The 12500-nt window shown below is 43.2% G+C and overlaps 1 long non-coding RNA gene across 2 annotated transcripts in view; it reads right to left on the bottom strand.

The window, feature by feature from the left end:
* Positions 1 to 12500, bottom strand: part of LOC112816428 (uncharacterized) — a 55775-nt gene that overhangs the window by 23444 nt on the left and 19831 nt on the right. The gene's annotated exons all lie outside the window — the stretch shown is intronic.

A 12500-nucleotide genomic window follows, 5' to 3' on the forward strand; every position in this document is an offset into this window, starting at 1 on the left:
TATATATACATATATATATATATATATATGTATATATGTATATGGTGGGAGGATATCTTTATGGATAGGAGACAGAGGAGGGCACATGATGTGATGAGCACTGGCTATTATATGCAACTAATGAATCATTGAACATTATATCAAAAACTAATGATGTACCATATGTTGGCTAATTGAATTTAAAAATTTTAAAAAAGGAGACAGGTAAAATTGTATAAGAGAAATAAAGTGGTAGAGTTATGTGTCCACAGTTTGGGAATCTGGAGGCCTCATTTCTATTCTGGGCCTAACAGTTTGACTATAAATAGACCACTTGGACACTGTATAACTCTATTTCTTTCTCCATAACTTGAGGCTCACTATATCTGCTCCCAACTCGCCCTATCCAGGGGACAGAGAGAGAGGCACACTGGCAGTATTATATAGCATTTCTCAGACTTGCCCTTCTCAACATTTTCAGGACTTCCAAGTCTCATCAAATCTGCCCCCACTGTTTCTAACAGCACCCAACTTATTTCTGGGAGTGAGTTTCCAGGGGACGCTAGCTTTCAGAGCAGAGTCCGAGTCTGCTTCATTTAGTTGCCCTGTGCACATAATTTGACCAGTGCATGAGCAGAATCATAGGGCTATGAAGTTTCCATCTTCCAGGCTCTGCTATCTCTACTATTCTGGAGGTCCCAGGAGCCTTCCAGGAATTGCTTCTTGGTCTGGTATGATAGAAGAAATCCCATCTTGGGCAGCAGGCATCCTACTTCTAGTCTTAGCTCTGCTAATGGCCAACCAGATAACTGCAGGAAAGTTGGTCAACCTTCATACTGGAGAGGAATAACCATCGAAAAGCATCAAGCCAGTGGTCTAGGCCCAGACCCTGTGGGGGAAAAAAAAATGCTTTATAACTGCCCAAACCTACTTGAAGAGAAGGAGGTAAGGACCTGGATTTCACTGCCAAGCCCTACCCCCTCCAAGCCTCCAGATATGTGTCCCTGACTTTCTGCTCCCAACTGTCTGGGACCAAAAGGTAACCCTTTAAACTAGGCTTGGGAGTTGGGCTTTTAGGGAGTCAGGAAGGGTGCAGAATTCGGACAACTGAAATCTGGCAGGGGGCCAAGGGGGAGCAGGAATTCAGAATGAAAAGTAGAACCATAGTTGACAAAGGTGTTAGACTGACATTGGGATACCAACACTTACTGCTTTGGACATCAAGTAAAAGAGGAACTTAACTTACGTGTGTGATTCACAGAATTTATTCAAAAGGTAATTTTCAAAAAATACATGTGGAATTTGAGTTCTATGTATTCAAATTGACGAGAATAAATCTGGAACACAAGGAAAAGTTGCTACACCTATTCGGCTATTACGTAGATAAGGAACAACAACAAAGTGTATCATAATCCCCAATCTCTAATTTGTTACCCTCCTTTTGACTAGTTTGAAACCTTACCATGTACCAAGTTTCCATGTAATATCTATATAACTATATATCTCTATATGTCTATATCTCTATATATCTATATAGATATAGATAGATAGATAGATATAAACAGTATGTAACTTCAAAACATGTGAAAAGCTATAGACTGGATGGCCCCAAATAACCTTCCAACTCCATGGCTTTCTCTCTCTCATTTCAGAGTTCTCATTGTTCTTTACCGAATTTTTCCATATTGCACAATTCTACGCACTGTTAATATCACTTCATCTGCACCAGCCTAGACATTCCGAAATGTCAAGTAGCAGTCACTGTGGGACTTTTATAGGGACCAAAAGTACACACACACGTAATATGTAAGACCATCATGCCCTGAAAAATCCTAACTGTATTTTATATATAGGTTCAAATAATACTTTTAATACTCAACATTTATGTTTAAATCCATCCTTAATTTCAAAGCCCCAACAAACGTTACTCCTCAATGCACTCTAATTTACAGGGGAGAGAGATATATTTGCAATGGTGCCTTATCCACACAGCATGCAACACAATCCTAGGCAAAGAGGAGGACCCCAACATTTCCTACAGTAAAATCTCAAGGTGGGAAGGGATGTTAAAAGTTAATCTGCAGTAATCCTCATATGCAATGGTCCCACTGAGCATCTCCATTCATTCATAGTTTCTGTCCCCAGTGTTAATCTTCTGGTGCTGAACATAGAGTCTCTAAGGGCAGAAATGAGAGCTGATCTGGCAGAACTTCAAAATGCTATCAGTGAGATCCAATCTAATCTAGATACTCTTAACAGCCAGGGTAAATGAGGCAGAAGAATGAATTCGTGATCTAGAAGACAAACTGATAGAACAGAAGGAACAGGAGGAGGCCTGGAGCAAACAGCTTAAAACCCATGAACACAGAATTAGAGAAATAAGTGATGCCGTGAAATGTTCCAATGTCAGAATTATTGGGATCCCTGAGGGGGTGGGGGGGAGGGGGAGGGAGGGAGAGAGGGGGAGAGAGGGGGAGAGGGAGAGAGAGAGAGAGAGAGAGAGAGAGAGAGGACTAGAAGATATATTTGAGCAAATCATATCTGAGAACTTCCCTAATCTGGGGAATGAAACAAGCATTTGTGTCCTAGAGGCAGAGAGGACCCTTCCCAAAATCAAGAACGGACCAATGCCCCGGCATGTAAGAGTAAAACCCACAAATCTCAGAACCAAGGAAACCATCTTAAGGGCAGTTAGGGGGAAGAGATTCCTTACGTACAGAGGGAGGAACATCAGAATGACGTCAGACCTATCCACAGAGACCTGGCAAGCCAGAAAGGGCTGGCAAGACATATTCAGGGTACTAAATGAGAAGAACATGCAGCCAAGAATACTTTAGCTGGCAAGGCTGTCATTTAGCATGGATGGAGAGACGCAGCCAAGAATACTTTATCTGGCAAGGCTGTCATTTAGAATGGATGGAGAGATGCAGCCAAGAATACTTTATCTGGCAAGGCTGTCATCTAGAATGGATGGAGAGATGCAGAGCTTCCAGGACCAGCAGAAACTGAAAGAACATGTGACCACTAAGCCGGCCCTGCAAGACATATTACGTGGGGTTCTTTAAAAGGAGAAAGACGCCAGCAGTGATATAGAACAGAAATTTACAGAGACAATCTATAGAAACAAGGACTTCACAGGCAACATGACAACAATAAAATCATATCTTTCAATAATCGCTCTCAACACGAATGGCCTAAATGCTCCTATAAAACGGTACAGGGTTGCAGATTGGATAAAAAGACAGGACCCATCCATATGCTGTCTACAAGAGACTCATTTTGAACCTAAAGATATATCCAGACTGAAAGTGAAGGGATGGAGAACCATCTTTCATGCCAACGGACCTCAAAAGAAAGCTGGGGTAGCAATTCTTACATCAAACAAGTTAGGTTTTAAGCTAAGGACTGTAGTTAGAGACACAGAAGGACACTATATCATTCTTAAAGGATCTATCCAACAAGAAGAGATCTAACAATTGTAAATATCTATGCCCCCAACATGGGAGCAGCCAACTACATAAACCAACTGTCAACCAAAATAAAGAGACATATTGATAATAATACGTTAATTGTAGGGGACCTCAACACTCCACTCTCAGCAACAGACAGATCATCTGAGCAGAAAACCAACAAAGAAACAAGAGCTTTGAATGACACACTGGACCAGATGGACCTCATAGATATATACAGAACATTCCACCCTAAAACAACAGAATACTCATTCTGCTCGAACACGCATGGAATTTTCTCCAGAACAGACCGCATACTGGGTCACAAATCAGGTCTCAACCGATACCAAAAGACTGAGATTATTCCCTGCATATTCTCAGACCATAATGCTTTAAAACTGGAACTCCATCGCAAGAACAAATTTGGAAGCAATTCAAACACTTGGAAGCTAAAGACCACTCTGCTCAAGAATGTTTGGGTCAACCAGGAAATCAAAAAAGAACTTAAACAATTCATGGAAACCAAGGAGAACGAAGACACATCGGTCCAAAACCTATGGGATACTGCAAAGGCGGTCCTAAGGGGGGAATACATAGCCATCCAAGCCTCGCTCAAAAAAGTAGAAAAAATCCTGAATTCACCAACTAACTTTATACCTTAAAGAACTAGAGAAAAGACAACAAATGATGTCTAAGCCACGCATTAGAAGAGAAATAATTAAGATTGGAGCAGAGATCAATGAATTAGAAGCCAGAAACACAGTAGATCAGATCAACAAAACTAGAAGCTGGTTCTTTGAAAGAATTAATAAGATCAGTAAACCACTGGCCAGACTTACCCAAAAGAAGAGAAAGGACCCAAATTAATAAAATCGTGCATGAAAGGGGAGAGATCATGACTACCACCAAGGAGACAGAAAAAAAAATTATTAGAAATTATTATCAACAACTATATGCCAATAAATTAAGCAACCTGGAAGAAATGGATGTCTTCTGGAAACCTATGAACTCCCAAGACTGAAACAGGAAGAAATTGACCACCGGGATAGGCCAATAACCGGTAGCGAGATTGAAGCAGTGATCAAAAACCTCCCCCCAAAAACAAGAGTCCAGGGCCTGCTGGATTCCCCGGGCAATTCTACCAAATATTCAAAGAAGAAATAATACCTACTCTCCTGAAACTGTTTCAAAAAATAGAAACAGAAGGAAAGCTTCCGGACTCACTCTATGAGGCCAGCACTACCTTGATCTCCCAACCAGGCAAAGACCCCATCGAAAAAGAGAATTTCAGACCAATAGCCCTGATGAATATGGATGCCAAAATTCTCAGCAAAATCATAGCCAATATGATCCAACAGTACATTCAAAGAATCATCCACCATGACCAAGAGGGATGTACCCCCGGGATGCAAGGGTGGTCCAACATTCGCTAATCAATCAGTGTGATAGAACGCATTAATAAGAGGAGAGAGAAGAACCATACAGTCCTCTCAATTGATGCAGAAAAAACATTTGACAAAATACAGCATCCTTTCCTGATTAAAACTCTTCAGAGTATAGGGATAGAGGGAACATTCCTCAAGTTCATAAAATCCACCTATGAAAGACCCACAGCGAATATCATCCTCAATGGGGAAAAGCTGAGAGCCTTTCCCTTAAGATCAGGAACACGTCAAGGATGCCCACCCTCGCCACTATTGTTCAACATAGTACTAGAAGTCCTAGCAACGGCAATCAGACAACAACAAGAAATAAAAGGTATTCAAATTGGCAAAGAAGAAGTCAAACTCTCTCTCTTCGCCGATGACATGACACTTTACGTGGAAAACCCAAAAGACTCCACCCCCGATTTACCAGAGCTCATACGGCAATTCAGTTCGGTAATGTGGCGGGATACAAAAATCAATGCGCAGAAATCAGTTGCTTTCTTATACACTTACAACGTAACTGTAGAAATAAATTAGAGAGTCGGTTCCATTGACAATAGCACCAAAAACCATAAGATACCTCAGAACAGACCTAACCGAGGAGGTAAAGGATCTATACTCTAGGAACTGTGGAACACTCATGAAAGAAACCGAAGAAGACACAAAAAGATGGAAAAACATTCCATGCTCATGGATGGGAAGAATAAACACTGTTGAAATGTCTATGCTGCCCAGAGCAATCTATAGTTTCAACGTCATCCCGATCAAAATACCAATGGCATTTTTCAAAGTGCGGGTACACGCAACCCTAAAATTTGTATGGAATCAGAAAAGACCCTGAATCACCAAGGAGATGTTGCAAAGGGAAAACAAAGCTGGGGGCATCACGTTGCCCGATTTCAAGCTATATTACAAAGCTGTGATCACCAAGACCGCATGGGACTGGCACAAAAACAGACACATAGATCAGTGGCACAGAAGAGAGAGCCCAGATACGGACCCTCCACTCTACGGTCAAATAATCTTCAATATGAAGCAGGAAAAAACAGGCAATGGAGAAAAGACAGTCTCTTCAATAAACGGTGCTAGGAGAATTGGGCAGCCACAGGCTGAAGAATGAAAGTCGACCATTCTCTTACACCATACACAAATGATAAACTCAAAATGGGTGAAAGACCTCAATGTGAGACAGGAATCCGTCAAAATCCTAGAAGAGAACACATAGGCAGTAACCTCTTCGACATCAGCCACAGCAACTTCTTTGAAGACGTGTCTCCAAAGGCAAGGGAAACAAAAGCAAAAATGAACTCTGGGGACTTCATCAAGATAAAAATCTTCTGCACAGCAAAGGAAACAGTCAACAAAACAAAGAGGCAACCCACGGAATGGGAGAAGATATTTGCAGAGGACACTACAGACAGGGCGCCGATTTCCAAGATCTATAAAGGCCTTCTCAAACTCAACACCCAAAAAACAAATAACCAGTCAAAAAGCGGGGAGAAGATATGAAAAGACACTTCTCCAAAGAAGACACGCAAATAGCTAACAGACACATGAAAAAATGTTCATCGTCATTAGCCATCGGGGAAATTCAAATCAAAAACAAAACAAAACAACAACAACAAAAAACCCACATTGAGATACCACCTTACACCCGTTAGAATGGCAAAAATTGACAAGGCAAGAAACAACAAATGAAGGAGAGGTTGTGGAGAAAGGGAAACCCTCTTACACCGGTGGTGGGAATGCAAGTTGGTACAGCCACGTTGGAAAACAGCGTGGAGGTGCCTCAAAAAATTAAAAATAGAGCTACTCTGTGACCCAGCAACTGCACTCCTGGGTGTCTACCCCAAAGACACAGATGTAGCGAAAAGAAGGGCCACACGTGCCCCAGCGTTCATAGCAGCAATGTCCGCAGTAGCCGAACTGTGGAAAGAGCCGAGATGCCCCTCAGCAGATGAGTGGGTCAAGAAGATGCGGTCCATATCTACAAATGGACTATGACTCAGCCCTCAGAAAGGATGAACACCCAAATCTTACATCCACGTGGATGGGACTGGAGGAGAGGATGCTCAGTGAGACAAGTCAAGCAGAGAAAGACAATGATCATATGGTTTTCACTTATTTGTGGAACATCAGGAATAGCAGGGACGACATCGGGAGAAGGAAGGGGAAAATGAAGGGGGTGGGAAGTCGGAGGGGGAGATGAACCAGGAGAGACTGTGGACTCTGAGAAACAAACTGAGGGCTTTAGAGAAGAGGGGGTGGGGGTGGGGGGAGGGGTTAGCCCGGTGATGGGCATTAAGGAGGGCACGTATTGCATGGAGCGCTGCGGGTTATACACAAACAAGGCATCGTGGAACGCTACATCAAAAACTAATGATGTACTGCATGGTGACTAACATAACATAATAAAATACTCTGGTGCTGAAAAAAAAAGGCCGAGGATTCAGTAAAGGAATTATAGTTTTCATAGGGCTTTCTTGTATTATGAACTTTCTGATGAGGCATAAGGGAGGCACTCTGGCTGAATGCTTTTTCACATTCTCTATAAGGTTTCTCTCCGGTGTGCGTTCTCAGATGTTTTATGAGGTGTGAGCTCTGGCTGAAGGCTTTATCACATTGTTTACATGTGTGGGGTTTCTTTCCAGTGTGAATTCCCTGGTGTTCTGTAAGGTGTTTACTTCTACTAAAGGCTTTTCTACATTTTGTGCATTTACAGGGCTTCTCTCCTGTGTGTGTTCTTTGATGCTGAATAAGCCCTGGGGGGGCCACTAACGGCTTTCCCACATTCATCACATCTATAGGGCTTCTCTCCAGTGTGAACAAAGAGATGTCTAGAAAAGGATGAGGTATCAGCAAAGGCCTTTCCACATTCATTGCATTTTTAGGGTCTCTCTCCAGTATGTATCCTGTGGTGCTGGGTCAGGTGTGTGCTGCAGCTGAAGGCCTGTCCACACTCATTGCACTTGTAGGGCTTCTCCTCAGTGTGAATGCATGTGTGCTGGGTCAGCAGCGTGCTCTTGTTGAAGGCCTTCCCACGCTCACTGTACTCGTATGGCTTTTCGCCAGTGTGAGTCCTCAGGTGCTGGTCGAGAGATAAGCTCTTGCTGAAGGTCTTCTCACATTCAAGACGACAGCCATAGGGCTTCTCTCCAGTGAGTATCTACTGGTGGTCAATGAGAGATGAGCTCGGGGGAAACGCTTGCCCACATTCATGACACTCATACGGCTTTTCTGTGGTGTGAATTCAAAGGTGTTCGGTCAAGCGTATGCCCTGGCTGCAGGCTTTTCCACATTCATTTCCTCAGAAAGGTTTCTCTCCAATATGAGCCGCCTGATGGTGAATAAGAGATGAGTTCTTGCTGAAGGTGTTCTCACACTCGCTGCACTTAAAAGGGATTTTCTCCTGTATGAAATCTCAGGTGCTGTATTAGGGATGAGCTCCGGCTGAAGGTTTTCTCACGCTCGTGCCACGAACGACGTTTGTCTCCAGTGTGAATTCTCTTGTGCCGAACAAGTCCTGAAAGGCCACTGAAAGTTTTCCGGCAGTCAAGACACTCAAACGGTTTCTCTCCTGTATGAATCAGTATGTGATGAGTGAGGGGGGAGGCATCTTTTAAAGGTCTTCCCACACTCATGGCACTCACAGGGCTTCTCCCCGCTGTGGATGTGTGTGCGGTGAGTCAGGTGTGGGCTCTTGTTGAAAGCCTTCCCACATTCGCTGCACTGACAGAGCTTCTCTCCTGTGTGGATTCTCTGGTGGTCAATGATGGGCCCTTGGCTGAAAGCTTTCTCACATTCACTACATGTAAAGGGTTTTGTCTCCTCTATCAGATCTTTGATGCTTTGTGAGAAGTGATCTCTGGATGAAGACTTTCCCATATTCCTTACATATAGAGGGTTTTTCTCCAGTGTAAATGTCCTGATGCCCAATTAAGGTGGAAGAGTCACAGAAGGACTTCCCACATTCACTACCCTGCCGCGGTTTCTTTTCCACCCAGAAGCCCTGCTGAATAACCAGGTTTGAATTTGATGTCAGACTTCCTACATGTGGATCACATGTAAGGAGATTTTTCTCCTGTAGGAATTCCCTACTGTGAAACCAGAATTGGCTGCAGTCTGAAGCATCCCTTGAAAGCACTGCCTTTATAGGTAGTGACCTCCCTGAGGCTGCTCTTGTTCAATATGACTCCTTGTCCTGAATGTCTCTCTAAGTGGTCCTCACGTTCCCCAAGTCTCGTGTAACACAGAGTTCCAGGGACCATTCCCCGTTAGTCTTTCTATCGTTGCTCCCTGGGATAAATCTTCTTCAAAAACGTCCTGCTGGGAAGTTGGTATCTTAGTCTCAGGTCTGGTTTCCCAATCTGAAAGCAGTACAAAAGTGGCATTTGGGCCAGGCACATGCGATGAAAGACAGCACCTCTAAGGCATACATGCTGTCAACAATTCTCGGAGTCACCTCTGTAGTTTCAAAAGGGAATCAGAATTATCGTTATGGTTTCACTCATATGTGGAATATAAGAAATGGTGCAGAGGATCATACGGGAAGGGAGGGAAAACTAAACGGGCGGAAATCAGAGAGGGAGACAAACCATGGGAGACTCTTGACTCCAGGAAACACACTGAGGGTTGTAGGAAGGGAGGTGGGTGGGGGGATGGGGTAACCGGGTGATGGGCCTTAAGGAGGGCACATGATGTGATGAGCACTGGGTGTTATACGCGACTAATGAACCACTGAACGCTACACCAAAAGCTAATGCTGTACTACTATATACTGGCTAACTGAATTGATATAAAAAATTTTTTAGAAAAGGGGGATTAGAATAGAGAGGTGGACAAGCAGGAAGGTGAACAGGTAACACAAGTGGTACATGAGAAATGAATGCCAAGGAGAATGCTACGACCTGAATGTTTGAGTCCCCGCAAAACTCGTATGTTGAAACCTAATCCCCAGAGTGATGGTACTAGGAAGTGGGGCTTTTGGGAAAGAATTAGGTCATGATGGTGGAGCCCTCGGGAGTGGGATTAGCGGCCTTAGAAAAGAGATCCGGAGAGCTCTCCCAGCCCGTCTGCTTCGCGAGGGCGTGGTGAGAAGACAGCTGTCTATGAACCAGAAAGAGGGCTTCTCGCCAGAACTCGAATCTGCTGGTGCCTTGATCTTGGGCCTCCAGCCTCTGGAACTGTGGGACATAAATGTCTGTAGGCTATAAATTGCCAGGTCTGTGGTATTTTGTTGTAGCGGCTCAAACCGACTGAAACGGAGAGCTTCACTAGGCCATAGGATAGCCGGGAAGGAGAGCCATGGGAAAGGCCACAGAGAAGCACTGGAGATAATGGGTAACAGCAGAAGACGATCCCAGGACTCAGCCTGGGAGGACTGGGAGATATGTGCAGGGCCGAGCCTCTTTCTGTATTCTTAACTATTTTCCTGGATCATCTATCTAATGGCCTCTTAGGTGGTTTCCTTTTCTCTAATCTCTCCTGATTTATCACAGTCCAATCTTGGATATTGTCAGGCAGGAAACTAAAAACTCAGGGATGCAGGTAGTGTTTTCCTCTCGTATTCCAGTGGATAGTTACTTTTGTCTGAAAAGGGAGCGTACAGGAAACAGAAAGGTGCTGTGAATTTGCTAATTAAAGTTTTGGAACATGCTTTACAATACAACGATAGACATCTCTTGGCAAGGGACAAAGAGCTTATCTGCAAATGACTTTTACAGTGTGTTAATTTATAGGAGGTTCATCAAACTGATAAAAGAATTCTAAATACAGAGAGCAAATTGATGGCTGACAGAGGGAAGGGGGGGCGGGTGAGGAGTTGGGCCAAATGGATGAAAGGGAGTGTAAGATACAGACTTCCAATTATGGAAGGAGTAAGTCACAAGAATAAAAGACACAGCATAAGGAATATAACCAATGATATTGTAAAAGCGATGTATGAAAACAGATGGTAGCGATGCACGTGGTGAGCACCGCATCATGTATAGACTTGAGGAATCACTATGTTGTACACCTGAAACTAATATAACATTGTGTGTGAAATATCCTCAAAGAAGGAAACTGAGTTCTGAAAGGATTCAAGAAGAAAAAAAAAAAAAAAAAACCTGGTCAAACCAAACACTATAGTAGACAAGATATGTGACCTGGAGAAATAATGTTGTTTCCAAGTGACAAGATAGGAGTAGCAGTGCAAGACCCATCTTGAGTCTTCAGCTGTCTCTATATAATACACAAAATAGAGGGGACGAAGATAATTAAACTGAAATTTTTCATGTGAACAGGGTTTAACATCAACTGAGATTTACTCATGAATAGATAGCGCAACAGAAGTGAGACTGGAGGAATACGAAAGCGATGAAAATATCAGAAGAAAGTAGCCAACTTAACTTTGAATTAGTAACAGTGAGAAAAGAGAACAAAGTTTGGGACTTTAAAAAAAAAGATATTATTTATTTACTTGACAGAGAGAGAGAGAGAGAGAGAGAGAGAACACAAGCAGGGGTGGGTGGGAGAGGGAGAAGCAGGCTTGCCGCCGAGCTGGGAGCCTGACGTGGGGCGCGATCCCAGGACCCTGGGATCAGGATCTGAGCCGAAGGCAGCAGACGCTTCACCGACTGAGCCACCCAGGCGCCCCAGTTTGTGACTTTATATAGTCAAACCATCCTACCTCCCTCTGCCCCATTCATCAGCTCCATAAACCTTCCCTGATCCTACTATTCTACTCCTTCCAATTGAAAGTGATCTTTGCCTCTTTTTTGTGGGGGGGGGAGGGTGTTAGATATATTTTTAAATTTCTATTTTCATTCCAGTATAGTTAACACAGAGTGTAATATTAGTTTCAGGTGTACAATATAGCGATCCAGCACTTCCATACAACACCCGCAACACGGTGCTTATCACCACAAGTGCCCTCCTTCATCCCCGCCCCCTAGTTCACCCATCCCCCTCCACCGCCCCCCTGGTACCCATCAGGGTCTTCTCCATAGTTAAGAGTCTGTTTCTTGGTTTGCTTCTCTGTTTCTTCCTTTTCCCATTTGCTCACTTGTTTTCTTTCTTAAATTCCACATATGACTGAAAGCCTAAGGTATTTGTCTTTCTCTGACTTATTTCGCTTAGCATAGTACTCTCTAGTTCCATCCGTGTCATTGCAAATGGTAAAATTTAATTCTTTCTGATGGCTAGGTAGTAGTCCATATATATATATACACACACATAGAGATATATATATGAATATATATACATACATACATACATACATACATATACATATATATATACACACACACACACCCCATCTTCTTTATCCATTCATCAGTCAGTGGCTGTTTCTGTAATCTGGCTATCGTAGATAATGCTGTTATAAACATGGGAGTGCACGTATCCCTTTGAATTAGTATTTTTTTGTATTCTTTGGGTAAATACATAGTAGCGCAATTGCTGGGTTGTAGGGTAGTTCTACTTATGAATTCTCAAATCCCTTTGTAAAAACTCTTAAACTCTCAAATCCCCAAACCTGTACTTCCCATGTCATCCCCATCTGAGTTATGTCAACTCCGTACTTCTAGTCGCTCATGCCAAAAGCCTTAAAGTCGTCCTTGACTATTTATCTCGCACCCTATCTGACTTACCAGCAAATCTTGTC

Source organism: Callorhinus ursinus, unplaced genomic scaffold, assembly GCF_003265705.2.
Source record: "Callorhinus ursinus isolate GAN/ISIS: 27379988/994484 unplaced genomic scaffold, GSC_fseal_2.0 scaffold84, whole genome shotgun sequence".
In the NCBI taxonomy this organism is placed as follows: domain Eukaryota; kingdom Metazoa; phylum Chordata; class Mammalia; order Carnivora; family Otariidae; genus Callorhinus; species Callorhinus ursinus.